General features: G+C 45.3%; 1 protein-coding gene across 1 annotated transcript in view; it reads left to right on the forward strand.

Annotated features, from left to right (window-relative positions):
- Window positions 1–26,422, forward strand: part of LOC124550783 (glycine, alanine and asparagine-rich protein-like) — a 166,896-nt gene that overhangs the window by 46,077 nt on the left and 94,397 nt on the right. The window lies entirely within an intron of this gene.

A 26,422-nucleotide genomic window follows, 5' to 3' on the forward strand; every position in this document is an offset into this window, starting at 1 on the left:
AATGACCGACAGGTATCGAATCAAAGGGAATACAATCATTCGCCCAGTCGTCCAGGGTGCTCTTCGTTGGACTTCAAGAGTATCCATAATGTGTATGCCCTCCGTGAGCATTTGTCGCCACTTGACACTTACGTGGCATGCTCTGTATCGAGGTCAATTTGTGGTATCAATTACCATTCTTCAGTGAGAGCCATTGAGAGTTCTTGGTGAGTCTGTGGTGGAACAGGATGACTACGTACGTGTTTCTCAAGCATGTCCCACTCCTCTTCGAAGGGGTTTTTGGTCGGGACTCACTGCTAGCCATTCTAGTCACTTCAGTGTCCTGGTTTTGCGAGGCGTCCCTACTGACGCCTTCCACGAAAGTCGTGCCATTAGAACGAATTCAGTGCCACCACCGTTTGCAGCAACCACCACATGGCCCAACAGGCTCTGTTCGATGTACTGCGTGGCGGTAAGTATAAGATCCTTGTAGCTGTCAATACTGATGCCTGCCCACACCATCACAGATCCTTGGGCGTGTCTGTCGATGCCGTGGACAGCATTTGCCATATACTGCTCATCACACTCTTTCCACACACGAACACGGCCATCATTACCTTGCGTCAGAGAAAATCTGGACCCGTCTGTGAATAACACGTTTCACCAGTGGCGAAGTTGCCATTTGACATGGGAACGGCAGAATCCAAGGCGAACTGCGAGGCGATGTCATGTCAAGCGAGGTACTCGAACAGGACTTCTGGGTCGTGAGTTCCTTTCTCGTAATCCGTCCATTACCTTGTGATCGGACACAGCGGCTCCTGTTGCCCTTTTGAGACCGTCCTGCAGTGCTCTGGTGGTATCCGAAAGACGTCGCAAGGCGGAGATGGCCAGATAGTCCGATCTTCACGTTGCGTTGTAATGCCTCGAGGACGTTAGCCTACTCGCCTTGTGTACTGCCCTGCCTCCATGCAGTGTGTCCACTACCTATGGATGACAAATGGAGAGACATTGGCAAGTGCAGCAAAACCAAGGGGAGCCCATCCTTCTTGGATCGAACAGATTGCCCTTGTAATTTTGACTGCATTAAAATGTCGGATTGCGTGTGCTTGGTCGAATACAACGTTCACAAATGACAACTACCGTCTGTGTACCTCAGCAGAGAACACTGGTACTCATTTCCTTCTGAGGGACAACCTCACACTGCAACCCATAAAACAGGCGATATTTGGCGAATGAATTTAGCTGTCGCATACACTGAGAGACAATCTCAAGTTATGTAATAAGACCACAGGTACTGCCTGTATCAAAATACATTTAATATTGTTGTGGACTGACAACACAGCCAGTCCACAGTGACGGGTAACCGGAAGGCACGCGCTTAAACTCACGCAGGCTGGCGTGAGGTCTGAAACAGGATACGTAATGAATGCTATAAAGAAAAGTACGTAGCTGCTGGAATACTTAACTTGAATCCACAATTGGTGAAAATTGGTCTTGTTACTGTACATGCTTCATTAGATACATAGCAAAGGGTAAATGGCGCCTTGCTAGGTCGTAGCAATTGACTTAGCTGAAGGCTATGCTAACTATCGTCTCGGCAATTGAGAGCGTAATTCTCAGTGAACCTTTCCTAGCAACGTCGGCTGTACAACTGGGGCGAGTGCTAGTAAGTCTCTCTAGACCTGCCGTGTGGCGGCGCTCGGTCTGCAATCACTGACAGTGGCGACACGCGGGTCCGTCGTATACTAGCGGACCGCGGCCGATTTAAAGGCTACCATCTAGCAAGTGTGGTGTCTGGCGGTGACACCACAAATATACCGGACGCTAATACACATGTTCCCTAATTCTTTTGAGCACTGCACGTAGGCAGTCGTCATAGAATACAGGGTTATTCGTGAATACCACCACGGTTTCAAAAAGGTGATGTATGTTAGTAAATACAACATCTGCCATAGTATTAATTCGTATTATACGCCGTGGCGTCATTCTTCTGGACGGACATATGTGTAAGAACATGAAGACATATCATCCGCACCGTAATGTCACATCGAATTAGGTCGTGACTATAGACAGGCAGCCTAATGAACTGATTGCCAAATTGAGTTGCTATCGTGCTGTAGCAGCGACTTCAGTGAACTTCACACGCGTGTAGGCGCTTTCTGCAAGACAAACAATATACACATTAGGCATCTGTTATGTGAGTTAAAAACTCAGAGAGTCGCTCTATCCCCCGATACGTGTTGATTTTCTGTACATTTTACAATTTTCAAGCAGCCATTCTCTGAAGCAGGTGAGGGAACTGTAATAAGTCATTTGTGTATACATGTGCATCACATCTAACGATATCCGTCCTATTTGGATAATTCCTTCGCGCTGCATCTTTTTATTTATTTATTATTATAACGATTGTTCGCCTTTAGGAGAGCGATTGGACCTGTATGCATAATTTCATCTCCGGACATTTTTCTCCTTTGTTCCCCAGAAACCCTTTATCCTCTCAGAATGCTCCTTCTTCTTTTCTTCTGACGACTTTTTACCAGGCTGGCGCGATGTTCTTTCCTCAAACTTGAATAAATCCGTACACCTACATCTACGTGATTACTCTGCTATTCACGATAAAGATCTTGGCAGCAGAGCGTTCAATGAACAGCCTTCAAGCTGTCTCTCTACCGTTTCACTCTCGAACGGCACGCGGGAAAAACGAGCACTTAAATTTTTCTGTGTGAGCCCTGATTTCTCTTATTTTATTGTGATGATCATTTCTCCCTATGTAGGTGGGTGCCAACAGAATGTTTTCGCAATCGGAGGAGAAAACTGGTGATTGAAATTTCATGAGAAGATCCCGTCGCAACGAAAAACGCCTTTGTTTTAATGATTGCCACTCCAATTCACGTATCATGTCTGTGACACTATCTCCCCTATTTGGCGATAATACGAAACGAGCTGCCCTTCATTGTAATTTTTCGATGCCATCCGTCAGTCTCACCTGATGCGGATCCCACACCGCACTGAAATACTCCAGAATAGGGCGTACAAGCGTGGTGTAAGTAGTCTCTTTAGTAGACCTGTTGCACCTTCTACGTGTTCTGCCAATGAATCGCAGTCTTTGGTTTGCTCTACCCACAATATTATCTATGTAGAACCATCAGATCGCAATGACATACAGTGCAGCATCGTCCCATCTCTCGTGAGACGCCTGCTATCCGTGTAAGCTATCATGTGTCCGTATTCATACCTCCATTACCTGCCTTTCTAATGCATAGGCTGCATATCCTTGACCTCATAGCATGTGGGTAACTACCTTTACCCCTGTAAGCAGTGACCTAATAACATATATACATCGACTGCGGAGTCATAGATACATCTCGCGCATTATGCACGTCTCTGCCGCCGACCAACGTCTGTGGCGCATTTGCATCTGTGGCCGCATGCGCAGTCGCGCGGTACGCGACTATAAAGGGACGAAGCGAGCACTGGAGCGGCAGTCTTGCCACTCACTCTGAAGATGGCTGGACGGTATACAGCCGAAATATTAGAAGAAGAAGGAGATGTCTTGCGACTGCACACTCGAAACTTAATGGAACAACATATATACTGGCAAAGTGACTTGATGTATTTTCGTATTCACGCCTTCACTACCTGCTGTTATAACATAATCTAAGGCCAACCTCCATTGCATAGCACCTATGGATCACAACAGTAAACACTGTACTATCAGTACATCATACAACTTTTCGCATGACACTCTCCTGGCAGATTAAATCTGTGTGCCGGACCGAGACTCGAACTCAGGACCATTGCCTTTCGCGGGCAAGTGCTCTACCAACTGAGCTACCCAAGCACGACTCACGCCCCGTCCTCACAGCTTTACTTCCGCCAGTACCTCGTCTCCTACTTTCCAAACTTCAGGTAAGCTCTTCTGCGAACCTAGCAGATCTAACACTCCTGGAAGAAAGGATATTGCGCAGACAAGGATTAGCCACATCCTAGGGGATGTTCCCAGAATGAAACTTTTCACATGTCTGTATTTGTACCTATGTTCGTTGTGTTGGCAGAAGAGCCAACACCGTGTTACAAATGGAGGCCGAAATGTCCGCGTTTTAGCTCACGCAGGCTGGCGTTTGAAGGGAAGAACTATACTGACGTGAGGTCTGGAACATGACAAGGAATTAGAATTCAGAAAGCGGACATAATTAGTTTGATACTTTAATCCATTAATGATGAACGTCGCTCTTGACGGTACATGATTCACAATATTATCTGTTCAGAAGACATATAATAACTTGTTATCGCGCCTTGCTAGGTCGTAGCAAATGATGTAGCTGAAGGCTATTTTAAACTGTCGTCTCTGCAAATGAGAGCGTATGTAGACAGTGAACCATCGCTAGCAAACTCGGCTGTACAACTGGGGCGAGTGCTAGGGAGTCTCTCTCTAGACTAGACCTGCCGTTTGGCGGCGCTCGGTCTGCAATCACTGATAGTGGCGACACGCGGGTCTGACGTATACTAACGGACCGCGGCCGATTTAAAGACTACCACCTAGCAAGTGTGGTGTCTGGCGGTGACACCACAATGTTACCTGTTATTATACACTCTAAGAAAAAAAACTAAGCACCACGAAAGGAATATCCAAAAGGGACCGAAATCGGTAGATGCGATGTGCTTGTAGAGACAATCAAATGACGACAATTTATTCAAGAGGAGGAGTTTCACCAATTGAGCAGTCTTTGGTCTACCTCTGGCCCTTATGCAAGGAACTATTCGCCTTGGGATTCATTGACAGAGTTATCGAATGTCCTCCTGAGAGATATCGTTCCAAAGTCAGTCCAACTGGCGTGTTAGGTCGTCAAAATCCCCAGATTGTTGAAGCGCCCCGCCTACAGTGCTACAAACGTTATCAGTGGGGGAGAGATCTGGCGACCTCGCAGACCAAGGTAGGTATTGGCGAGCACGAAGACTACCAGTAGCAACTCTCTCAGTGTGCGGGCGGGCATTATCTTGCTGAAACGTAAGTACACGATGGCTTGCCATGGACGACAACAAAACGGTGCGTAGAATACTGTCGACGTACCGCTGTGCCTGTAAGTGTGCCACAGATGACAACCAAACAAATGGCACACCCACACTTTCATTCCTGGTTGTCGTGCCGTAAGGTGGGTGACAGTCAGGATGTTATCGCACTGCTGTTGGGTCGTCTCGAGGCAGGTCTTCGGCCTGGAATCTCATTGACTGGAGTAGAATTGTCTTCAGTGTTGTCGCGCTTTGGACTGAGGCCCGCTGACCAACGAAGGCGCGTCTGGTGGCACTCCAGGCAGTGGAGGGGTACCACCTTGACTGTCGCTTGTCATACCGCCCGACAACCAGGAGCGGTCGTATAGTGCCATATGGCTCAGGAGGACATCCAACAATTCTATCAATCAATGCCAAGCCGAATAACTGCTTACATAAAGGCCAGAGGTGGACTGTAACGTTGTTCACTTCCTTAATTTGTGTAGCTCTTTCTCTCGAATAAATCAACCAATTTTTCTCAAACTGTAATCGACTGAAACTTCCTGGCAGATTAAAACTGTGTGCCCGACCGAGACTCGAACTCGGGACCTTTGCCTTTCGCGGGCAAGTGCTCTACCATCTGAGCTACCGAAGCACGACTCACGTCCGGTACTCACAGCTTTACTTCTGCCAGTATTTCGTCTCCTACCTTCCAAACTTTACAGAAGCTCTCCTGCGAACCTTGCAGAACTAGCACTCCTGAAAGAAAGGAGCTCAGATGGTAGAGCACTTGCCCGCGAAACGCAAAGGTCCCGAGTTCGAGTCTCGGTCGGGCACACAGTTTTAATCTGCCAGGAAGTTTCATATCAGCGCACACTCCGCTGCAGAGTGAAAATCTCATTCTGTAATCGACTGTTTGTCTGTAGACGTACGTCATATCTACCGATTTCCGTCGCATTCGGATAATTCCTTTGCTGTGAGTCTTTTTTGTCTTAGAGCGTATTTATCTATTTGCCTATTTAACCTGAGCCATCGGCCCCTTCCTTGCATCTAACTAGACACTCAGCATATTTTGCGTTACATTCATTACGATAAGCGTGTTACACGTTACATCTAATACAGTGAATTACGAAAGTTTATTAACTACTATAGCACAGAAAGAGAAAAAATAAATACAGTTTACATTCGGTGATGAGTACAACAATAGAGGCAAGTTACAATAAACTACGAGAGCAAATAGAAATGGACACGAGAGAAGAAGTGAGCGAGATGGCGACAGAGTGTTAGGGTTAGATTATGTACGGAAAACGGAGGATAGCTGAGTATTATTACCAGTCGATCGGGATTTGCGATTAACAGTGAACATTTACTTGAATTACGCTCCACAGAAACGCTACCTTTGATCGAACCAGACTACACATCAGCAGGTTTACATGAGGGGCAGTCAAATGGAAACCAAACACTCGCAGCAACGGGATCATCGAACGGTTCCATCCAAAAAGAATAACCACACGCGCTAAGACATCACTAACAGGACTAACCTCATTGTTCGGTGGCTGTTTATCAGGAACTCTTGTCTCCTGTCTTTCTGCTTTCTTAATATTTTCCAGTCACATGTTATTTTATCTGTTCACTTCTCTATTATTTCTATACTTTTTTTGAAACCCAAATTATCGTTCCACGACAAAGACGTTTTACAGATACAAACGAAACTTTACAAACTTACTACTCAAATTGTGCATCAGCTAGATGCACAACACTTAGAGATCGATAAATTTAAAAATATGGCGAACTGCAGTGTCAGTCTACGCCTCAGTACTGAGCCTAATAGAAGGAGTTTCACAAAATTTGCGGAAAGCCTGCCGTATGTATACGACTATTTCCTACAAATCATCTATCTTTTTCTAACCACTGGAAGAGCAACAGAATGGTTGAACATAATGTAGGGAAGTCTTATGTTTTGAGATTCCTGTGACTTTTAGAGTTGAAATAGTGTTTACTACACTATGAATGAGGTTTCTGAGCTACAAGACTCTTATATTGTGAATCGGTTTCTCTTTGTATTTACTAGGCGAAAATTTACCTCTCTATTTGGCGGCAATGGTCTTACCCACTCATTCTAAAAAACTGTCTACCAGACCGTAATGAGGAACAAACACATACTGTTCATAAGTATTACTGCATTTTATCATTTGTAGACGACTGCGTTGTCAGATATGTGCTTCGATAAGTGTCGTAGTGATGAATACCACTCAGTCCACGATAAGAAGATTGCGGCACTGCATTGACACCAATGGTCATCGTTTCGTACACCTTCTGTAAATGGATGTTCATGCCATCTTTGTGACCTTCGTTGACCTTCAAAGACCTTACTGTTACACATCACTGGATTCGCCTCGGTAGCCGCTATCATAAAATAAGTACCAAACTATAGCATCCCATTTAAAAAAAAAGAAAACAATGTTGACATTCATATCTCTGAAGCGACCATACCTAGCAACAAAAAAGCAACGTGATATTATGGCCCCAATGTCCCAAACTTTTCAGCTCCTATCATACTTTCGGAGTTATTCTTGGTGGCAATACTTAGTGACTCACTCTGTATAATTTTCACACATGTCAGCACATTCCTTTGTCGGAAATTGAGTTATCACAGACTTATTGCAGTCTCATGATATTTCTCCTGTCCCACAGACAAAAAAAAAAGTTCAAATCTTACGGGACTTACGGGACTTACGGGACTTAACTGCTAAGGTCATCAGTCCCTAAGCTTACACACTACTTAACCTAAATTATCCTAAGGACAAACACACACAGCCATGCCCAAGGGAGGACTCGAACCTCCGCCGGGATCAGCCGCACGGTCCATGACAATAGCGCCCCTAGACCGCTCGGCTAATCCCGCGCGGCCATAGCCGAAAATTACCTTGCAAACCAGGTGGAATATTTTTATCGTGGATGATCCTCCCAAGGACCTCGGTAATTGTGTGGGAATATCGCCTGCGTCAGTTGCTGGTATCGACTTTGGTCATTCAGTGCCTTGTCAAATTCTTCTCGAAATGTCACATCCCCCAACATACCTTCATCTGCTTCCTCTTGCTTTTCTATGGGAAGATTACCGTAAGAAATATCCTATGTTGCTATTACCTCAAAGCTCTCCATCTCTCTCGAAAAAACACAGGAGTTATGACTTACTCCAGAGCCGTCACGTTTCATAATTCTCCGTCGCAGCAAGCAGCGCCTCGTCTTGTGAAGCCCCAACAGCTGTCGCGGTTTCCTCCAGTCTGCTGCACCCCCTCCCCCCCCCCCCCCCATCACTCCCTCACCACCCCCTACCACTCTACAACTCACCCCCCCTCTCACCCCTTCCCACGTCGCTGTCGAGCGTAACCGCCACTAATCGAGTTTCCCTCAGTTGCGACTTGAAATTAATGAAAGGAAACTGCCGCCAGCCCGCCGCCTCCCTGCCAACTTGGCAGACCTGGCGACGCCGAGCGCGCGCAGTTGGCAGCACTGCCGAAGTGTCTGCCGGAGCAGGTGCAAGTGGCCGTCTCCAGCACGCGCCGAGTGCAGAGGGGGTTCCCCGTGTGGCACGTGGAAGCACGTGCTATATGCTCGCGTTATCAGCTTCACTGCATTCTCCACCTTTTACTGTGGTGGAGGGCGGCACTGACCTTTAGCCATTTAGACTATGTTTACAATTATCCAGAGTAATATTGGATCGAAAAGATTGATATTTTGACATGTCATAGCTTCATACCTAGAGGCGGCAGGGCTTTATATCCCACAGTATTTTCATACAGATAATTCTCTTACTGAATCATACATATACCGGGTGATCAAAAACTCAGTATAAATTTGAAAACTTAAGAAACCACGGAATAAAGCAGATAGAGAGGTAAAAATTGACACACATGCTTGGAATGACATGGGGTTTTATTAGAACCACCCGATATTGCAAGACGCGTAGAAAATCTCTTGCGCGCGTCGTTTGGTGATGATCGTGTGCTCAGCCGCCACTTTTGTCCTCCCAGGTCCCCAGACCTCAGTCCGTGCGATTATTGGATTTGGGGTTACCTGAAGTCGCAAGTGTATCGTGATCGACCGACATCTCTAGGGATGCTGAAAGACAACATCCGACGCCAATGCCTCACCATAACTTCGGACATGCTTTTCAGTGCTGTTCACAACATTATTCCTCGACTACAGCTATTGTTGAGGAATGACGGTGGACATATTGAGCATTTCCTGTAAAGAACATCATCTTTGCTTTGTCTTACTTTTTTATGCTAATTATTGCTATTCTGATCAGATGAAGCGCCATCTGTCGGACATTTTTTGAACTTTTGTGTTTTTTTGGTTCTAATAAAACCCCATGTATTCCAAGCATGTATGTCAATTTGTACCTCTCTATCTACATTATTCCGTGATTTATTCAGTTTTTTTTAGGTCGGCTAGGGTGGCCGAGTGGTTCTAGGCGCTACAGTCTGGAACCGCGCGACCGCTACGGTACGAATCCTGCCTCGGGCATGGATGTGTGTGATGTCCTTAGGTTAGTTAGGTTTAAGTAGTTGTAAGTTCTAGGTGACTGATGATCTCAGATGTTAAGTCCCATAGTGCTCTGAGCCATTTGAACCATTTTATTCACTTTTCAAATATATACTGACTTTTTGATCACCCGGCATATACATAATTTTAGTTGTAATTGCTCCATACGTACCTACTACTATTACTTGCATGCTTCTGCACTTCTACATCACCCTCGTCACACTACCACCCCTACTGGAGGTATGTACTTCTTATCCATACAGTGCTTTTTTGCGGATAGTAAGTGATATGCTGAAATAGATCCAGTGGTTTACGAGGAGACGTGAAACTTTATATAAAATTACAGTTGCAAATCTCCCATTAACCCAAAGACCATCTCAAGTAACAGTAGACTGCGGTAGTTTTGCTAGAAACTTTGGTCATTAACATCGTTACCGCATTACCTGCAGATAAGGTGTGTTGCATACCTATTGGGCGTTACCTCATTTCGAACTCTTTGTTTCCTTATGAATCGATGTCTTACCAGATTATCCTAGAAACCGGAAGTGGTGAATCACCCAGAAACTTAGTGAGAACATACGTAAAAGGCCAAGAAACTTACGAAACATTTTTGTTCTATATAGTTATCCTCCTGTATGTTACTCAAGAATAAACAGTATTTACAGCAAAACTGAAACTGTCGATGTTTAATTACGCTGTATTCTAAAACTGTTGATTTGTAATGTGAAACAGATGGATGTTGTCGTAAAAACAAAGAAAACAATACAGACTTATCACATAGCACCTGAAAACGCAACGCAACTTCGTCAACAAGTATGTAAAATTAGAAAAAAAAACACACAGACACAAAACAAAAATATATCAAACGTCGCTGCTGTACTTCGTCGGACTTATATGAAACCTGTTTCTGTTATCGAAACTATCAACAATTAACTGTAACATCTTGCCTTTGATCGTGACGAAGAACGTTCTACTGCATACAAAATAACAGTAGGAATTTTAGAGATTTTATGTATTGTGCTAGTAAAGTGTAGTTAAATCAGAAGTAATTTCTTTGGTTACTTAAAAGCGCCAAAGTTAGGCCATCACCTAACTGTTATTACTTATAAAATGGAAGTTATATTTTGTAAGGACATAAAATTCGCAATGGGCTAACACTCAACGGTGTGCAGTTCTAATTACGTGCAAAACAAAGAAAAGACAAAGAGAAGTCGACAGCTCCGAGGTTCTCTTACACATTCAATTATGTTTCTTCCTGTACCAATGCTACCAATACTATAGGCAATCCTATCATTTACTACGTCATTTATGTACTGTACCAGAACTAGCGAACCGTGGTTTTGGTAGAGTGCAACTCTACCCTTGCCGCATGTACTTGGAGATACTAACAAACCTAAAAACATACTACTCCTAATAGCTGTGAGTATATACACACTGGCGGGAAAATAACCGCAACACCAAGAAGGAGCTTTGCGACATAAACGAAAGTTGGTAAGCGTGTTTCTACATGTGACAGAGATAGCACCACTAAGAGGATGCAAGTCAGGTTTACTTTAAATAGGCGCTGTAACGATCGTGACCGTTAGTTTCCGTTGAGAGTGGCTGTGATGCGTTGATGTTAGTCAAGAATGCCCTTAAGGCGACAATGACGGCAACGTTTCAAAAATGGTTCAAATGGCTCTGAGCACTATGGGACTTAACTGCTGTGGTCATCCGTCCCCTAGAACTTAGAACTGCTTAAACCTAACTAACCTGAGGACATCACACACATCCATGCCCGAGGCAGGATTCGAACCTGCGACCGTAGGGGTCGCGCGGTTCCAGACTGTAGTGCCTAGAACCGCTCAGCCACTCCCGGCAACGTTTCCAATGTGTTTGTGCCATCAAGGTAAATGAGAAGTCGGGGTGAAGTTTTATAACCTGTATCTGCAAATGATGTAGTTGACATAGTTGCGGGTACTGCAGGTGGAACAACACTCCAGTTTTCCGCCCGCCTCTTGCTGAGATTTGGACACGTTGCTTTTGTCCGACGCCACGCTTGGTCCGACCACACTGTTTTAAGTGTTTGTTCAGTTACACCGAGCTCCTGGTATAGCCAGATGTGGACCTGTCGACGAGCCATCGCCTGCTACAGGGGTCAATAGCCAATTGACTGTTGCTACCTGCGATAGTTCTATCAGTTTCAGAATAAAATAACTTTTTTCTGACTCGATCAATAAGTGTTACTGTACATGCACATGTCCTATAAATTAGTGACAATGCTGTTACATATTAAAGTGTGTAAAAATAAACTGTGCAGTCAACTAAATGTAAACATGTGACGCTGTCTTTACAGCCGGCCGTTGAGCCCAGTGACGTAAGTGAGTGGATTACTACAGTCCGATGTGTGTTTTATATCCTTACAGGATATAAATTGCGTTTTATAATTAATAGAATTATTATATCGCCTTACTTCTGCGCTTTTATTTAGCGAAAGCACAGTTTACATGCAAAAACATAAAAAATGTATAATTATCGTTGAATGAGATAATAAATCGCTTCAGTAGTAAATAGTTTTGTTGGTTCAGTTATGAGCGGTCTGGGGCGATGATATTCTTACCTTCAGGTGGATAAGACTGCAACAGGAAAATGCAGAAACTGTAATAAGATAATGTATACCACGTGACACATATTTTTTATAATAATGGGGGGGGGGGGGGGGGGAATACACTGCCAGACTGTGAATGTGAAATTGATACTGTCGGATTAGAATGAAACACGGGTGTCGCACCACGTAACCAACAAAATTACCCAAAGAAAGGGGCGGTATAGGCTGCCATTCCTCCACAAACGTTCACACACCTAACTAAAAGTGTTCCCAACAGACTGCAGGCTGTAATGAAGGCGAGGAAAGGACACGACCTGTATTAATGTTCACTAACAGGTGTGAGGATGAAAAAATGTGATTGCTTACAAAAGATTTTATTATGTTTCTCGAAAGTTTTCATTTTTATAAGTACCGTTTGAACAATACTCAGATCCGGTTGTACTGGTTACAAAAGCGAGGCGTCGAACTCATCGGAGAAATTTACGTTACGTCACAGGATTATTTTGTTAATAAACAGGACGCGTTGCTTTTGTAACCGATGTTATCATCTACATCTACATACATAATCCGCAAACCACCGTATTGCGCATGGCGGAGGATACCACGCTCACTATGTAATCAAAAGTATCCGGACACCCCCTGAAACATACGTGTTTCATATTAGGCGCTTTCTGTTGCCACCTACTGCCAGGTGCTCCATATCAGCGACCTTAGTAGTCATTAGGCATCGTGAGAGAGCAGACTGGGGCGCTCCGCGGAACTCACTGGCTTCGAACGTGGTCAGGTGATTGGGTGTCGCTTGTGCCATACGTCTGTACATGAGATTTCCACACTCCTAAACATCCCTAGCTCCACTGTTTCCGATGTGATAGTGATGTGGAAACGTGAAGGGACACGTACAGCTCAAAAGCGTACAGGCCGAGCTCGTCTGTTGACTGACAGCGACCGCCGACAGTTGAAGAGGGTCGTAATAGTAGTAGGTACGTATGGACCAATTACAACTAAAATTATGTATATGCCGGGTGATCAAAAAGCCAGTATATATTTGAAAACTGAATAAAATGGTTCAAATGGCTCAGAACATGGGACTTAACATCTGAGGTCATCAGTCCCCTAGAACGTAGAACTACTTAAACCTAATTAACCGAAGGACATCACACACATCCATGCCCGAGGCAGGATTCGTACCTGCAACCGTAGCGGTCGCGCGGTTCCAGACTGTAGCGCCTAGAACCGCTCGGCCACCCTGGCCGACCTAAAAAAAAAACTTAATAAATCACGGAATAATGTAGATAGAGAGGTACAAATTGACATACATGCTTGGAATGACATGGGGTTTTATTAGACCCAAAAAAACACAAAAATTCAAAAAATGTCCGACAGATGGCGCTTCATCTGATCAGAATAGCAATAGGCAGACGTCTATCCAGACCACCACACAGGAATTCCAAACTGCATCAGCATCCGTTGCAACTACTATGACAGTTAAGCAGGAGGTGAGAAAACTTGGATTTAATGGTCGATCGGCTGCTCATACGTCACACACCACGCCGGTAAACGCCAAACGACGCTTCGCTTTGTGTAAGGAACGTAAACACAGGAAGAATGAACAGTGGAAAAACGTTGTGCGGAGTGACAAATCACGGTACAAAAGGTGGTGATGCGATGGCAGGTTGTGGGTAAGGCGACTGGTCGGTGAAAGTCATCTGCCAGCTTGTGTAGTGCTAATAGTAAAATTCGGAGGCGGTGGTGTTAAGGTGTGGTCGTGTTTTTCATGGAGGGGCTTGCACCCCTTGTTGTTTTGCGTGGCACTATCACAGCACAGGCCTACATTGATGTTTTCAACACATTCTTGCTTCCTTCTGTTGAAGGGCAAGTCGGGAATGGCGATTGCATTTCTTAACATGATCGGGTAGCTGTTCAAAATGGACAGCCTTTGGCGGTGTGATTACGCGACAATATCATCCCTGTAATGGACTGGCCTGCACAGAGTCCTGACCTGAATCCTATAAAACACGTTTGGGCTTTTTCGGAATTCCGACTTCGTGCCAGGCCTCACCGACCGACATCGATACCTCTCCTCACTGCGGCACTCCGTGAAGAACGGGGTGCCATCACCCAAGAAACCTTCCAGCCTGCGAGAGTGGAAGCTGTAATGAAGGCCAACACCATACTGAATTCCAGCACTACCGATGGAGGGCGCCACGAACTTGTAACACATTTTCAGCCAGGTGTCCGGATACTTTTGATGACACAGTGTACCAGTTCAGATCAGATGTCGATTCGTGTGGAACCGAAACTGGTCATTTAAAAACTGAAAGCAGTGTAGACGGGCAATAAAATCTGACGGTAGCTGAAACAAGCGCTCGTAAGCGGCCACATATGCGTCTAGACGTAGATGACTACTCTGCAATTCTGCAAGTGCCTGGCAGAGTGTTCCTAGAACCACCATCAGACCACTTCTGTGCCATCCTACTCTCTAACAGCGCGTGGCAAAAATGAACTTGTAAATCTTTCTGTACGAGCTCTGATTTCTCATATTTTATTATGATCATCATCTCTTCGCATGTAGATGGGCGACAGTAAAGTATTTGCCCGTTCAGAGTTGAACTCGCGTATAATATATGTAACACTCTCTGCCCTATTTTGTGATAATAGAAAACGAGTTGCCGTTCTTTGAACTTTATCGATGTTCTACGTCAGTCCTTCCTCACGCGGCTCCAATACTGCGTAGCAGCACTCCAGAAGAGTAAAGAGAGGCGTAGTGTAAGCCGTCTGTTTAGGAGCCGTGTTTTATAATTGTTTTGTTAATAGATCGCAGTTTTTACAAATTTTTCTCCACAACGTTGTCTATGTGGTCGCTCCAATTTTAGTTATTCGTAAGTGTTAACCAAAAGCATTTAATTGAATGTACAGTCTTTAGATTTGTGTGATTTATCGTGTAACCGAAATTCAGCGGATGCCTTTTAGTACTCCTGCTGATACCCTCACACTTTTCCTTACTGATAGACAGTTGCCACTTTTCGCACCATTCAGATATCGTGTGTAAGCCATTTCGTAATTGGTTTTGTCGTTATGGTAACTTTACTAGACGATAAATGAATTATCAGGAAACAATGTATGGGAGCCGCTCAGACAATCTTCTAAATCGTTTGTGTAGGCTGGGAGTAGCAAAGAGCCTTTATGATTTCCCTGGAGAACACCAGACGTAACTTCTGTTTTATTCAATGATTTTCTGACGATTACTTGCGTACTGTGGCCTTTCTGACAGGAAATCACGAATGCAGTCACAAAATTACCCCGATAGTCCAAAGGCAAGCAGTTTAATTAGAAGTCACTTGCAAAGAACGGTGTAAAAAAATCTTTTGCAAATCTAGAAATATGGAATACATTAGAGATCCCCTGTCGATAACACTCATTACCTCGTGCGAATAAAGACCACGTTCTGTTTCACAAGAACGATATTTTCCGAATTCGTGCTGATTATGTTTCCACTCACCGTTATCTTCGAGGTAATTCATAATGTTCAAATACAGTAGCTGGCCACTGTGGACGAGTAGTTCTAGGCGCTTCAATCCCGAACCGCGCTGCTGCTACTGTCGCAGGTTCGAATCCTGCCTCGGGCATGGATTTGTGTGATGTCCTTAGGTTAGTTAGGTTTAAGTAGTTGTAAGTCTAGGGGACTGATGACCTCATATGTTAAGTCCCATAGTGCTTACAGCCATTTGAACCATTTGGCCCAAATACAGTACGCGTTCCATAATCCTAATGGAAATGGACGTCAGTGATAATGATCTGTAATTCAGCGGGCGTTTTTCCTTTCCTGAGTGTGTGCAATTTTACGGTCGTCGTGTGTTCGGTTGAAAACGATTGCTAAGTATTGTATCAGCATACTCTCAAAGCAATCTAATAGGCGTACAATCTGGACGGGAGGCTTTGCCTTTTTTAAGTAATTTAAGCAGCTACTACTTCTAACAAAGAGAAATCACGGCGTTCGTATTACGGATTTACTCTAGACTTTGTACTCTTTTAATAGTCCATTAGGACAACATAATTGTAAGAAGGCGATTTCGAGAAATTCGTAAGAGAAATTTTACTCGACAATGATGTTCCAGTGCGTTGCGAGCCGCAACAGGGGCTGGCGGCGTTCATGTGATTAGCTCCGTAATCGATGGATCGCTGGATAAATTCCCTCTCATGCTTTTTTTAAATGTATATTTGTTTCATAATTAGTCGTATTGTTTAACACCTATAACTTCTCAAAGTAATATGATGTATTTACAAGAACTTTTATTGAATTTCCAATGTTAATTTACTAATTTTTATCATCACAACAAGTATTATAATTACCGACAAGTAAACGACAAAACGCACTATGTTTTCCTGAAAATTTATGCCTGTCGTGACTTACGAAACCACTTCTATACCGATGGCAACGACCTTGCCGCAGTGGTAACACCGGTTCCCGTCAGATCACCGAAGTTAAGCGCTGTCTGGCTGGGCTAGCACTTGGATGGGTGTTGGCAAGCGGGATGCACTCAGCCTTTGTGAGGCAAACTGAGGAGCTACTTGATTGAGAAGTAGCGGCTCCGGTCTCGTAAACTGACATACGGCCGGGAGAGCGGTGTGCTGACCACATGCCCCTCCATACCCGCATCCGGTGACGCCTGTGGTCTGAGGATGACACGGCGGCCGATCGGTACCGTAGGACCTTGCAAGGCCTGTTCGGATGGATACTTTTTGTACACCGATGAGCCAAAACATTATCTTCACCTGTTTAATAGCGTGGTGCTCTGCTTTTCAAACACAGTACTACATGGATTTTGGTTCTCACGGATTCTACAAATCCTTGACAGAATTCCAGTAGTATATGGAACCAGAGGTCTACACACAGGTCAAGCAAATCCCGCAGAATTACAGTATGGTGGTGTATGACGACCAAGCTCGCGCCAGATATGTGTTCCAATGGGGCGCAGGTGCTGGCTGAGACACCAACGTGAGTTCAGTATAACTCCCCTCAGCTGAATATAGCACGATGCTAGCCTTGCAACACGGACAGTTATCCCGCTGGAAGGTGTCATCATCGCTGGAGGGAGAGACTTCAAGAATAAAACGATGCAGGTGGTCCGCAATAATGTTCAAGTAGTTGAATTCTGTCACGATGCTTTAGATTACCGCCGCAGGTCCCCATAGAAGCCCAACCCAAAGTACGCCATAGTATAATTCTGCCCTCGCCGGCCTGCATCTCTGGCGTGGTGCCTGTTCCGTGCAGCCATTCGCCTGCATGACATCGTGTAAGTGCCCAACCATCGACTTGGTGTAACAGGAAATGCGACTCATTCGACAAGCGACAAGTTTCTATTGATCCACGGTGAAAACTCTCTGGTGCTGTGCTCACTGCAGACGTAACTGATGATGAAACTTCCTGGCAGATAAAACTGTGTGCCGGACCAAGACTCGAACTCGGGACCTTTGCCTTTCGCGGGCAAGTGCTCTACCATCTGAGCTACCCAAGCACGACTCACGCCCCATCCTCACAACTTTACTTCTGCCAGTACCTCGTCTCTTACCTTCCAAACTTTACATAAGCTCTCCTGCGAACCTTGCAGAACTAGCACTCCTGCAAGAAAGGATATTGCGGAGACATTCATTCTGGAAACATCCCCCAGGCTGTGGCTAAGCCATGTCTGCGCAATATCCTTTCTTTCAGGAGTGCTAGTTCTGCAAGGTTCGCAGGAGAGCTTCTGTAAAGTTTGGAAGGTAGGAGACGAGGTACTGGCAGAAGTAAAGCTGTGAGGACGGGGCGTGAGTCGTGCTTGGGTAGCTCAGACGGTAGAGCACTTGCCCGCGAAAGGCAAAGGTCCCGAGTTCGAGTCTCGGTCCGGCACACAGTTTTAATGTGCCAGGAAGTTTCATATCAGCGCACACTCCGCTGCAGAGTGAAAATTTCATTCTGGAAACATCCCCCAGGCTGTGGCTAAGCCATGTCTCCGCAATATCCTTTCATTCAGGAGTGCTAGTTCTGCAAGGTTCGCAGGAGAGCTTCTGTAAAGTTTGGAAAGTAGGAGACGAGGTACTGGCAGAAGTAAAGCTGTGAGGACGGGGCGTGAGTCGTGCTTGGGTAGCTCAGACGGTAGAGCACTTGCCCGCGAAAGGCAAAGGTCCCGAGTTCGAGTCTCGGTCCGGCACACAGTTTTAATCTGCCAGGAAGTTTCATATCAGCGCACACTCCGCTGCAGAGTGAAAATTTCATTCTGGTAACTGATGATGTTTCTCGGTCAACACAGGGGAACGGATAGATAGTCTGACGTAGAGCTCCAATGTCCTGTGAACGGTGTGCTCCGAAACACTTGCGCCTCCACCAGCACTATACTCTGTCGCCTCACCTGCTACAGATCGCTGCCTATCGTGGATTATACTGTGGGGTATCCACCGTAGCACCACCAAGAGGCGTTCAACCTCGCGGTGGACAGTGATGGACAGTGATCACAATGTTTTGCTTCATCAGTGCACCTGCAGTCGGGTAAGATACCGAGAACTGCCTTACGCCTGGACGCTTCAACCTGCAGACATAGGTTTCAACGACGAGAGCAGGCCAGGAATGCGCAAATCAAACGTCGATAAATAAGTGTGTAAACAAATTCATTGACTGTTAGAATATAAGTCAGATTATGAGGTAATGTACGATTAATCGTGGGCTGTGCTTTCGATAATACAAGTTGCAGGATGACGTGTGCGATGCAGACACGGGAAACATCAATTAAAACGGCTTCGACTGCGTGCAGTTTTCTTTCCCGCTCAAGGAACGATAAGAATTTCTACGGGGAAAAAAGCTCGTAGACATTTTGAAAAATTTCTCTTTCTCCCGACAATTTTAATGGAAACCACGCGTAACGCTACATTTTCATAAATATATCGGTGGTAAAAATTAGCAATCTACATTGAATGTATTGTAATAGCATATTCAAGAGAAATAATTTCTCGCTCGTTGTAAGTTGCGTATGAACAAGTCAAAAGGTGCTTGATAAAGTTTTTAACTTGGCTGCACAAATGAAAGTCGCATGATATTTGTCGTAGTAATAGAAATTGGTAAATAGGCAAATAACGTTGGAAGTTCTACAAAGTTCATGCAGATACACCTGTCTTTTCATCATAACACCTTACAAATGTAATATATACGAAATAGTATGATTTTTTTTTTTTTTGGTCATCAGTCTACTGACTGGTTTGATGCGGCCCGCCACGAATTCCTTTCCTGTGCTAACCTCTTCATCTCAGAGTAACACTTGCAACCTACGTCCTCAATTATTTGCTTGACGTATTCCAATCTCTGTCTTCCTCTACAGTTTTTGCCCTCTACAGCTCCCACTAGTACCATGGAAGTCATTCCCTCGTGTCTTAGCAGATGTCCTATCATCCTGTCCCTTCTCCTTATCAGTGTTTTCCACATATTCCTTTCCTCTCCGCTCCTGCGTAGAACCTCCTCATTCCTTACCTCAACAGTCCACCTAATTTTCAACATTCGTCTATAGCACCACATCTCAAATGCTTCGATTCTCTTCTGTTCCGGTTTTCCCACAGTCCATGTTTCACTACCATACAATGCTATACTCCAGACGTACATCCTCAGAAATTTCTTCCTCAAATTAAGGCCGGTATTTGATATTAGTAGACTTCTCTTGGCCATAAATGCCTTTTTTGCCATAGCGAGTCTGCTTTTGATGTCCTCCTTGCTCCGTCCGTCATTGGTTATTTTACTCCCTAGGTAGCAAAATTCCTTAACTTCATTGACTTCGTGACCATCAATCCTGATGTTAAGTTTCTCGCCGTTCTCATTTCTATTACTTCTCGTTACCTTCGTCTTTCTCCGATTTACTCTCAAACCATACTGTGTACTCATTAGACTGTTCATTCCGTTCAGCAGATCATTTAATTCTTCTTCACTTTCACTCAGGATAGCAATGTCATCAGCGAATCGTATCATTGATATCCTTTCACCTTGTATTTTAATTCCACTCCTGAACCTTTCTTTTATTTTCATCATTGCTTCCTCGATGTACAGATTGAAGAGTAGGGGCGAAAGGCTACAGCCTTGTCTTACACCCTTCTTAATACGAGCACTTGTTGTACATATTGTATATGACCCGTCTCGCCCTATAGCTTACCCCTACTTTTTTCAGAATCTCGAACAGCTTGCACCATTTTATATTGTCGAACGCTTTTTCCAGGTCGACAAATCCTATGAAAGTGTCTTGATTTTTCTTTAGCCTTGCTTCCATTATTAGCCGTAACGTCAGAATTGCCTCTCTCGTCCCTTTACTTTTCCTAAAGCCAAATTGATCGTCACCTAGCGCATTCTCAATTTCCTTCTCCATTCTTCTGTATATTATTCTTGTAAGCAGCTTCGATGCATGAGCTGTTAAGCTGATTGTGCGATAATTCTCGAACTTGTCAGCTCTTGCCATCTTCGGAATTGTGTGGATGATGCTTTTCCGAAAGTCAAATGGTATATCGCCAGACTCATATATTCTACATACCAACGTGAATAGTCGTTTTTTTGCCACTTCCCCCAATGATTTTAGAAATTCTGATGGAATGTTATCTATCCCTTCTGCCTTATTTGACCGTAAGTCCTCCAAAGCTCTTTTAAATTCCGATTCTAATACTGGATCCCCTATCTCTTCTAAATCGACTCCTGTTTCTTCTTCTATCACATCAGACAAATCTTCACCCTCATAGAGGATTTCGATGTATTCTTTCCACCTATCTGCTCTCTCCTCTGCATTTAACAGTGGAATTCCCGTTGCACTGATGAGTAGTGTTGAAAAAATATAAATTAAAAAGAAATGAACGGGACTCGATCCGGCGATCCGCTGAATACAGAGTTCTGACCACATGACCGCTGCCATCTCGTGCTCACAAGGGAAACTTCCCATCACACCCCCCTCAGATTTAGTCGTTAAATGTCACAGTGGATAGCCCATCAAAAGATGAACACAGGTTAAGCACTCAAACAGGAATGAGGTGTACTGAACTACGAAAAGGGAGCCAAATACACAAAGTGAACGCTCCATGCCCAACATGTGCAACATCGAGCGGAAAGCAGATACTGTGGCCTCGTAGCTGTGTTGAATTGCGAAGCGGGGGATCCGCCTTCAAAGCTCTCTCACACACCATTTCCTTTTTCATAAAATTACGAACTTTCTATTCGGTCAGTGACGTGTCTGTTCTCCTTCTGAACTCTTGGCAGCTGCCTTACTGTACATTGGGTATAGACTATGAGTCATGCGGTAAGAATATTTTACCGTCGCAAGTAAATGTGATGAATAGTGAGAGCAGGCGACCCGCTTAGACCTCTTACTGAAGTCAAAATAACAAATAAACGAGTGTAAAATACACTGAAGGGCCGAAGAAACTGGTACATCTTCCTAATATCGTGTAGGGTCCCCGCGAGCAGGCACAAGTGTCGCAATACGACGCGGCATGGGCTCGACCAATGTCTGAAGTAGTGCTGGCGGGAACTGACATCATGAATCCTTCAGTGTTGTCCACAAATCTGTAAGAGTACGAGGGGGTGGAGCTCCCTTCTGAACAACACGTTGCAAGGCATCCCAATAACGTTCTTGTCTGGGTAGTTTGGTGGCCAGCGAAAGCGTTTAAACTCACAAGAGTGCTCCTGGGGCCGCTCTATAGCAATGCTGCACATGTAGGATGTCGCATTGTCCTGCTGGAATTGCCCAAACTCGTCGGAATGCACATTGGACATGAACGGATGCAGATGATCAGACAGGATGCTTAGATACGTGTCACCTGTCAAATTGGTGTCTAGACATATCACCGGTCTCACATCACTCCAACTGCACACGCCCCACACCATTACACAGCCTGCACTAGCTTGAACAGTCCCTGCTGACATGCAGGGTCCATGGATTCATGGGGTTGTCTCCACACCTGTACACGTCCATCTGCTCTATACAATTTGAAACGAGACTCGTCCCGCCACGCAACGTGTTTCCGGTCATCAACTGTCCAATGTTGGTGTTGACGGGCACAGGCGAGGCGTAAAGCTTTGTGCCGTCCAGTCATCAAGGGCACATGAGGGCTTCCGGCTCAGAAAGCCCATATCGATGATGTTTCCTTGAATGGTTCCCGCGCTGACACTTGTTGATGACCCAGCATTGAAATCTGTAGCAATTTGCGGAAGGGTTGTACTTCTGTCATGTTGAACGATTCTCTTCAGTCGTCGTTGGTCCTGTTCTTTCAGGATCTTTTTCCAGCCGCAGCGATGTCGGAGATTTAATGCTGTACCAGATTCCTGATATTCACGGTGCACTCGATAAATGGTCGTACTGGAAAATCGCCACTTCATGACTACCTCTGAGATGCTGTGTGCCATCGCTCTTGCGCCGACTATGAAACAACGTTCAGCCTCACTTAAATTTTGATAACGTGCAATTGCAGCAGCAGTAATCGATCTAACAACTGCAGCAGACACTTGTTGTCCTATATAGGCGTTGCCGATCGCCGCGCTGTGTTGTGCCTGTTTACATATCTGTGTATTTGAATACCAGCCTCTGTGGCGCTTCAGTGCATGTTACAACAGTGGAATTCAAGAGTCAAAACTTCCTAAACGGAAGATGTAAGTCTAATATCTTGTGTGGAATAAAGACTGGGCATACACGTCTGGAGATCCCTTTCCTTAGACCTTACTCTTGCAAAAGGACGTTACATTATGATACAGATACAAATTTGAATATAGCGAACTGACACTTCAGCGATCGGACGGACAGTTCATAATTTTGAAGAAATATATATAGGGCTCGAGGGAGATTTGATCAAGGATCTCCCCCCTTCGCAGTCAAACACTGTGACCGCATATACACGACGCCTCGGCCATTGAAGTTCGCTCGATGTTGTACATAGAGCTTGGACGTTTCACTTTCTATTTTGCTTCTTTTGTTGCAGTTCAGTTTACATTCTTACTGTTTTCATGCTTGATCTGTGTTCAGTTTCTGACTTGATATCCACTGGGTCATCTTACCAGTAAATCTGAACGGAATCCGACGGGAGAGTGTCCCCTGTCCGCGTAGCAACGCAGCCGGCCGCTGTGGCCGAGCGGTTCTATGCGCTTCAGTCCGGAAGCGCGCGACTGCTACGGTCGCAGGTTCGAATCCTACCTCGGGCATGGATGTGTGTGATGTCCATAGGTTAGTTAGATTTAAGTAGTTCTAGGTTCTAGGGGACTGATGACCTCAGATGTTAAGTCCCATAGTGCGTAGAGCCATTCGAACCATTTCGTAGCAACGCACGGGCGCGTCTCTGATGCATAAAACTTCCCGTATAATTTTAGCGAAGTCGCGTAAGTAGTACGCCTAACTATGTTGTCCTTAAAAACAATGAAAAGTGTACAAAGTTTGAAGCAAATCCGTGATTCGAACGCCGTGGCTTCCCTTGTAAGCTATTTATGCTGGCATTGGCTCTTGCTTCGAATTCTGGAATATTTGCTTCGTCTTCTTCGCTGAAGGGTTCGGAAAACTGTGCTTACTAACTGCGCTTTAGTGGCCACAGGGTGGCGGTCTGACGCAGTAGTGAAATAGGCACTGGAGGCGAATCGGTTGCGAACTGGCGTACGATATGTGCCACGCGTCCCCTGCGAGTGACTTTGTACACACACTTTTGTAAAGGAAAGAAAGATGACTGTTACTGTTCCGTTATTTTGGAAGTAATACCGTTGCGATCCCACAGAGCGCTTATAGAAGCGCTTCGCCTGCCCGATCCTGCCGTCTCACGCAGAACAGACGAAACGTCGAGCGTGTATGACAACTCGGCAAACGCGGCGGACAAAGAAAAGCCGTCGGTGGGCGGCGAGCGACTGTTTCCATTGTCCGCTGGGGGCAGCCGGGCTGATGGGGTCAAAAGATTGCGCGCGGCGCGCCCGTCAAAGCCCCCTGCTATAGATTGGCTATTTCAGGTAGCCGTAATGCCATCAGCCGCAGACCGCCTCGGCGGGCGCAGATTGCAACCCCCGGGCGAGCGCCGACGAAACACTGGCTGCGCGTCTCTGTTTTGTGGCAGGGCGGCTGGGGGCGTGCGTGATACAAACCCGCCCTCTGTACCGAGATATACTGCGGGTCACAGCGCAGCAGACCTGGAGGCTAGGGGCGACATTAAAGTGGGATCGGGAGAAACAGCCCGGTTAAAACCGATACCGGTACTTTAATTCTTATTAACCGGTATTGTCTGTATCTATTTGGCGTCGGTTGTAACAGGTGTTTCTCATTTTTTGGCCTCCTTGCCTGTAGAAACGAAAGCCTTATACACTACTGACCACTAAAATTGCTGCAACATGAAGATGACGTGCTACAGACGTGAAATTTAACTGACAGGAAGAAGATGCTGTGATACGAAAATGATAAGCTTTTCAGAGCATTCACACAAGGTTGGCGCCGGTGGCGAATCCTACAACGTGCTGGCATGAGGAAAATTTCCAACTCATTCCTCATACACAAACAGCAGTTGACCGGCGTTGCCTGGTGAAACGTTGTTGTGATGCCTCGTGTAAGGAGGAGAAATGCGTACCACCACGTTTCTGACTTTGATAAAGGTCGGATTGTAGCCTATCGCGATTGCGGTTTATCGTATCGCGACATTGCTGCTCGCGTTGGTCGAGATCCAATGACTGTTAGCAGAATATGGAATCGGTGGGTTCAGGAGGGTAATACGGAACGCCGCGCTGGATCCCAACGGCCTCGTATCACTAGCAGTCGAGATGACGGGGATCTTATCCGCATGGCCACGTCTCGATCCCTCAGTCAACGTATGGGGACGTTTGCAAGACAACAACCATCGGCACGAACAGTTCGACGACGTTTGCAGCAGCATGGACTATCAGTTCGGAGACCATGGCTGCGGTTACCCTTGACGCTGCAACCCAGACAGGAGCGCCTGCGTTGGTGTACCCAACGACAAACCTGGGTTCGCTAATGGCAAAAAGTCATTTTTTCGGATGAATCCAGGTTATGTTCACAGCACCATGATGATCGCATCCATGTTTGGCGACATCGCTGTGAACGCACATTGGAAGCGTGTATTCGTCATCGCCATATTGGCGTATCACCCGGCGTCATGGTATGGGGTGCCATTGGTTTCACGTCTCGGTCACCTCTTGTGCGCATTGACGGCACTTTGAACAGTGGACGTTACATTTCAGATGTGTTACGACCGTTGGCTCTATCCTTCACTCGATCCCTGCGAAACCCTACATTTCAGCAGGATAATGCACGACCGCATGTTGCAGGTTCTGTACGGGCCTTTCTGGATACAGAAAATGTTCGACTGCTGCCCTGGCCAGCACATTCTCCAGATCTCTCACCAACTGAAAACGTCTGGTCAATGGTGGCCGAGCAACTGACTCGTCACAATACGCCAGTCACTACTCTTGATGAACTGTGGTATTGTGTTGAAGGTGCATGGGCAGCTGTACCTGTTCACGCCATCCAAGCTCTGTTTGACTCAATGCACAGGGGTATCAAGGCGTATTACGGCCAGAAGTGGTTGTTCTGGGTATTGATTTCTCATGATCTATGTCCCCAAATTGCATGAAAATGTAATCACATGTCAGTTCTAGTATAATATATTTGTCCAATGAATACACGTTTATAATCTGCATTTCTTCTTGGTGTAGCAATTTTAATGGCCAGTAGTGTAGAATCACTTTGCTATCCTTCTGTCCGTCCTCCCGACTGTTAAAAACTCCCTTTTCTCAGTGACGGGTTGGCGTATCAAGTTGACATTTATGTCACATACAAAGATCTAAATCTTCTAAGTCAGTGCATCCGAAAGGTAAGGCAGTTTATGTCACACATTTTGATACTGGCGAACTCGGTCATCAAAACCCATAGGATACTTCCCGTTCATCTAGAGCCATTAAATTTGGAAAGAAGCAAGGTTTCATAGTACAAGCAAAGGAAAAAAAAATTCGAAAATCATAAATTATAATTTTATTACACGAAAATAGTATTTCTTTTTTCATTTGTTATCAGACGTCAGACTTGAAATTCTGCATTCAGGCTCAGTGTATCGCAATGGTGAAAGTCTGACATCAGGCAAGGAATGATTTTACTGCTCATTTGATGCGTTTCGGAATTTATCCATCATCAGATGCCCAGGAGCGATTACTGCACGTAGACATGGCATTTCGAGTTGTTTGTGGAACAAATATTCGCAGACTACTCTGCCAGTGTTTTTTTCAGATACAGCTTGAAACGCCATAACCACGTGCAACATTCGCTCGTGGACATCTGATAATGGATAAATTCC

Source organism: Schistocerca americana, chromosome 9 (genome assembly GCF_021461395.2).
Source record: "Schistocerca americana isolate TAMUIC-IGC-003095 chromosome 9, iqSchAmer2.1, whole genome shotgun sequence".
In the NCBI taxonomy this organism is placed as follows: Eukaryota; Metazoa; Arthropoda; class Insecta; order Orthoptera; family Acrididae; genus Schistocerca; species Schistocerca americana.